The following is a 6,795-nucleotide window of genomic DNA, read 5'->3' as shown; positions in this document are numbered from 1 at the left end:
GTGTTGAAATTTCAGATATATTAGAACTTGTCACATTTGTCACTGTTCAAGGACTCAATGCTATCCTGTCATGAGATATATAAATTGCTTATGGATGAGATCTACAATTAGCAGTCAAATCTCCCTCAAATTACTCCATAACATCTTAGAAAAAAAAATGACATTTTTAATGTTGTCTTGGATACACAGTGTGAATAAAAGATAAGATGGTTACAGATAGAATGCTTCTAATCATTGGTCAGCTCAATCAAAGTTGATTTAGGTCTAATATCTTCAATATTTGTGTGTATGCATATATGTATACATATATTTACATTATAAGCTGGATAATATATATTGTCAGAATTATTGTTGCAAACCCAGACACACGAACTATATGGTCCTTGACACATATTTGATGCTATTTAATATCTACATAAATTATAAATATAGCACATTTAACAATTCACTATACATATGCACACACTTCTTTCTGCTTTCACTCTTCTCCCTTTCCTCTTTCCTTACTTATTCTCTTTCTCTTTCTCTTAACTTCACTGTGGTCCAAATTGTATCTCAATTTCTGGTCATATTATCCCACTCCCTAACTTCTATTTTACACTAGTTTTGCTTTGTAAGCAGACGTAAATTTGGTATCATTAATTTTCTAGATTTCTATTTTACTTGAATCTCATTTCTTTTCCTTCTCTTTGATAAAGAGTACAACCTGAAATTTTAGAGTCCTCTGTTTCTTTCATTGGTATATTCATTTTCATTGTACAAATTCTTCCAATGTCGTTATTTCACTTCATAATTCTATACTTTTACAGTCATGTGTTTTGTTTATCTTACTTTATGTATTGTTTCTTTGCCTCCTCCTTGCCTCATATTCTTACTCATTTTATTTGTGTGATCTTTACTGAATTATATCCTTACAACCACGCAGAACAAATTACCTCTATTTTTTCCAAACACCTTTTCTTATTCTTTTATTTTTTTCTAATGAACGTCTAGTGTGTGAAACATCAAAACTCCTTCCCTTCTTTTCAAGTTTTAAACTAACCTCAACATTTGTTAAAACCTGCCCCCACTGTGTTGTCTTCTTTTTGTGCTCATTGTATAACATATAACATTTCACTTTCCACTCAGAATTCATTGTTGATCAGCCTAAGGCTATAGTAGAAGACACTTACTCACAAAGTTATGCAGTGGAAACAACCCCCAAACCACATGGTTAGGAAGCAAATGTAACCCTATGGTTAACTATGCCAGTACCTATAATCTTATAATAATTAAAATTTACAAAATGATATATTGGATAATGTCATTTACGGTTCTTAGTGTCTGAAACATTGACAGAATAGTCATAACTGGAATGTATCTGTCATACATTTGCTCACTCAAAATGACCTGGAGCTAAATATCAACAATTTTTGTTTTTCCTCAAGTGTAAGTCACAGTTCTAAGTGTATGGTATAGATGTTCACTTTGCTATCATGTTGCTTTGGGTTCAATTCCATAACATCTTGAACAAGTGTCTTCTGCTACAGCCTTGGAATGACCAGTGCTCTATGAATGCAGTTTTTTGGATGCAAACTGTAAGGAAGCTCATTGTAAATGTGTATGTGTGTTTGTATATCTCCATGCCTTCAAAATGATACCACTTGGACTGTGGGGATGTTATATCTTGCATAAACAAAATGTCTTGAAACTTGGCAGTTGATATCTAAAAACCTGAAATAAAGTACCCCTTTTGAAAATAAGGGCATCCGTTCAGAGAAAATTGCCTCAAAAATGCCCTATCTAACCCATGCCAACATGGAAAAACTGGATGTAAAAATGATGACAAAATCTATGACAATGATGTATTATATTTTTCTTTGCATGTTTGCAAGTTACCCTAAATAATATTTTTTTAAAATTATTCAATTTTGCAGGGACAAAAAGGGACTAGTTGAATGAAAATCTGTTCAGTTTTCATTTTCTTCTCTTCTATTCTGATTTTGAAAAACAAGCAAAAGCAGATAGTTAGTAGAGTGAAAGAAGAGAAAAATAAATGATACTATGCACTAGAAATTCTATTTACTTTGATTAACCATTATCTTTTTTCAATGATTTCTGATATATTACCTTTGAAAATTGATTTGTTTTTGTTACCAAATTTTTAATGAATATTTTCTTGTAGGTGCAGATATGGCCATATGGTTAAGAAGCTTGCTCTGCAACCATGTAGCTTCAGGGTTTAGTTCCACTGTGCAGCATCATGGTTAAGTATCTTCTACCATAGCTCAAGGTTGACCAATGCCTTGAGTTAATTTGGTTAATGGAAACTGTGTGGAGGCCTCTGTGTGTGCGTGCATATATATATATATATATGTATGTATGTATGTGTGTTTTTTGTTTATTCCTTACCATTGCTTGACAACCAGTGTTGGTTTGTGTAGATTCCTGTAACTCAGCAGTTTCGCAAACAAGATTGATATAGTAAGTATCAGAAGTACTGGAGTTGATTTATTGAACTAAATACTTCCTTGACATGGCTGCAGTGCAATGACTGAAACAAGTAAAAGATAAAAAACTAAGATTTAGATATTTGCTTCGTTCAACCAATTTTGAACAAATTCATAGAAGAATGGGTCCAAAGTTCTTAGGAATTATGTCTGTCTTGAGTCCATTGGCCCATTCTTTGAAGCTTGTCCCAGTTTCCGAGCATTTAGGTACATGGACTTCCAGCTTAACCTGATGCTAGTCCGTTATGTGGTTAATGTCTACAGCTAGCACTGGTACTGGTCTTTAGCTAAGTGAATAGAAGCAATGGGAAATACAGTACTTTGCTCAAGGAGACAAAGCACTAACCTATCCAAGAACTGAACCCATGATCATGAGCCCAACACCCAAATTACTCTACATGCACACTTTCACTGGAATCATAAGTCTGTTCAGAAAGTATTTTAAGGAGTTGCATTTTTGTATGTGAAATTCCCTTTTGATTCTAAGATGATAATGGATCAGTTTTATTCTGAAGAACATGCAGGTTGAAGTCTGGTTGAAGAAAATAGCAATAGAGAACCAATTCTGATATTATTCTTTTGAAAATGGCTTTTTGTTTCATTTCCAATTTTATTAATCTATTACATATCCTTATTATTATGGAGCTTATGTAATTATATCTCTACTAGCAGCTAAGCCCAGTTTCACCCGGTTGGTTTGGATGATGTAAAGCCTGTTCTGTGCAAGCATTCGACTCATTTGGGCACACTTATGTTAAAAAACAATTTTAGAATGACTTTTTTCTGTCAAAACGCTAAAAATAACTGACCAACAAAAAAAAAAAAACCCCAACTAAGATTCAACCAAATCAAAAAATAAACCCAAATATTAAGCGAACAAAGATGAACCATCCCACATCCATTGCACGTGCACACACACACACACACGCATTCACATACCCCGCCCTTTTACATACACATACATATATTCACACAGAGTTGAAATGGTGTTAGATTTATTATTTCAGCATACAATTTTCATGATCCCACTACCAAGTATGACATCACCCCTTCCTTTCTCATTCATAAACACGAGAGTATTATCATAGTGGATTATCTTGGTAAACATGGGAGGTATGAAAAAATACAAAGCCCAGCATCACCACCGGATCATCCTACACATCTGTATAATTTTTCGTGCAATTCTACCCAGCCATTTGACCGTGAATCCCAAGACAAGAAAGAATCGGCCATGTCAAATTTATATGTATAGATATATGTAACTGAAACTCTACCAGCCCTTCCTCTACCACCTATCACACACTCCCATAGTAATTCATATCTCATACTGCCTTTGACACCAACTATTTCTCTGAAGGAATGGAAAAGGGAGAGACGCAGAGAGAGAGAGAGAGAGAGAGAGAGAGAAAGAGAGAGAGAGAGAGAGAGAGAGAGCTGTTTTCTGGCAAATGACTAGCACACATATATATACATACCCATATATATATATATATATATATACACACATATATATATATATATGTACATACATATTTCCTGTATGTATATATGCATGTATATACATAAAGATTTATTAATATAGATTTCAAGATTGTTTTAAACTATATTGTTTCAGTTAGGAGTTCTTCACCCTAAAAGTAGACAAGTCTCTTGATTAGGCTACCAGTTAATTGAGATATTTATTTATTTGAGATAATTCAAATGATGGAAATTTAACACAACTTTTATCTGCTACTTCTGAATACTGTACTACTTTATTTGGGACATTTACTGCTAAATGTTGCACTCATAATATTAAGGAAAAGAACCTATTACTGAATACCTTAGAAAGTGAAAGTTTAATGTTGGATATTCATTTTAGTAGTTAATACATCTGAAAAATAGGTTTCTCTCCCTTACTTTCTCAATTTTTGAGAAAAACACAGAAACTACATACAAGAGAGAGAGAGAGAGAACAGATGTCATTAACTAGCAAGACAAAGAGTGTGCATATTGTAACAGCTTGTTCTTTTGACATAGTTGCTCATAGTCCGAAACAATTTGTAGTTTAAAGTGGCATAATAACACAAAAAACAACAAAACAACCTAACTGCTGTAATGAAATGTAAAAATGTGTTTATAAATGTATCCTAACAAAAATATGGTCAAGTCCACCTTGAAAAAAATATAGTCTATTGTTTTTAGGAGGTGCCAACATTTATTTCAAATTCAGATATGCAATACAAAACTTATTCTTATTGATCCATAGACAACAGTTTCTCTATTTTAACCTGTTAATTACCAGATTGTTTGGAAAATTCTGTCCAATTTTTAGTATTTACTTAAAAGTACAAACAGTGATATTTAATATTGTAAATTTAACCATCTATATAAATTCTTCATTCTGTATTACTTGTCTCCATCCATTTGTAAGTTTTTCAATATCTGATTTGAGAAATTTCTTGGATTTTGAATTAAAATATATTTAATTTATTTTCAGTATCTTCTCTGCTGACTGCATTTTTGTGAGTTGCAAATATCAAAATAAATGTAAGTCTGCTGGAGCAAGGTTTTGAGAATATGGAAGGTATATATATAATTTTTTCCCCATCAAAATGATTTCAAAAATGATTTTTAGTGACTTGTGCAGATGTGAGCATTATCTTCATGAAAGTAACCATCCTCTAGAATAGTTTATTAAGGCAAGTTTTCTATCCAAAGTAGTGTGCAAACAGTGAATTTGCTGACAATAGACTTCAAAAGTGATAGTTTGATTTGGCTCCTTCCATATCCCACCAACCACTCAACTCAAAATATTTTCTTTTGATGAAGTCCCATTCATAAACATGGTACAGATATGGTGCTGGGAAGTTATGCATATGGAGCAATTTCCAACAGTGAAGCCTTTGCCAAGGATTTTCTGCTGAAAGAAAAATGAGGAACCCATTGTCTCAGTTTTGAAACCTTTCCTAGCTTCTTTATATGATTATGAATGGTCATAATTTTACTTCAATTTTGTATTTGGTTTGCAAGATTGCGTGAATTTGTGAGGTGAAACATATTTTGTTGTGTCTAAGGAGAGTCATCACACTAATATTAATAACACATGCACTGGTTCAATTCCATTCCTGTATTCTTAGTCAACTGGTTAAATATCTAGCCTGGCTAGCTCAGTTGGTAGAGTACGAGACTCTTAATCTTGTGGTTGTAGGTTTGAGCTCCACATTGGATGGATTTATTTTTTCAAGGTGATGCTCCAAGTAAAAGAATATTTTTTAAAAATGAACTGATCGATCATTTGTTTAACTTGTTGGTTAAATGGTAAATGGGTTGTTTTTTTTGCATATTTGTCAAAACAAATGATTATTTAGTTGGATAGATATTTAACCAACTGACTAAATAAAGGAATGGAACTGAACTGGTGCATATGATACTAATATTGGCATGACTCTCCCTAGACACAACACAAAATAGTCATAATGTTAACAGTGAATACAATAAAAATCTATCTCACTGTAATAGGATTCCTGGCTAGTGGTGCCTATAGTATTTTGTTATTTAATACAGAAGAATGTCCTAATCAAGCAAATTGAAATTGCCACATCTGAATATTTCAAATTGCCTTCAGCAAATTCTTTCATTCACTGCATCTTGATCTGCCTTCTGCAGATTCTTTCATTCCCTGCATCTTGATCTTAAGAACATTTTTGGCTGCTTCACTCACATTAGAACTGTGATCAAACTTGTAAAAACAATGTATTGAATATATTCTTTGTTTGGTTTCAAAACGGGTTCTTCATATAGAAAAGCAACATACTAAAATATGGTTGATGCTCTACAGGGAATCATCATGAAATGATCATGCACTATTGAATGCTATCAATATTTATAGTTTTTATGCAAAGCAGGTTTCAACAGGTTGAGACTTAAAATAAGATGGAACTTTCTATACAATCTAATATGTAGCTTCTCATAATTAAGATAAATATTTAAGTGCTCTTGTTTTGGTGGGTTTTAATAAATCAGACAAAAAAAAAAAAAAAAAAAAAAAAAAAAAAAAAAAATCCACTCTATGTTGATATTTTCTATTCACTTTGAAATTTCTTACACTTCTATATCTCACTGAGTTCTGAATTCAAACAGTGAGTTTTCAGCTTTAAGCCTTCAATTAAAACTTTTATATCTTATGTTGGAGTATGATAATAGTGAGAGTTGTGACTAGCTGAAACAAAAAGAATAATGGATTACTTACTGATCTACTATCTATAATACAACCTGGAAAAATCACTTAACACACTTAAGTATATTTGTTTACTAATTCTAGCAA

This window comes from Octopus bimaculoides, chromosome 1 (genome assembly GCF_001194135.2).
Source record: "Octopus bimaculoides isolate UCB-OBI-ISO-001 chromosome 1, ASM119413v2, whole genome shotgun sequence".
NCBI lineage: Eukaryota > Metazoa > Mollusca > Cephalopoda > Octopoda > Octopodidae > Octopus > Octopus bimaculoides.
The sequence above is the reverse complement of the archived record's forward strand: the minus strand, read 5'-3'. Positions refer to the sequence as shown.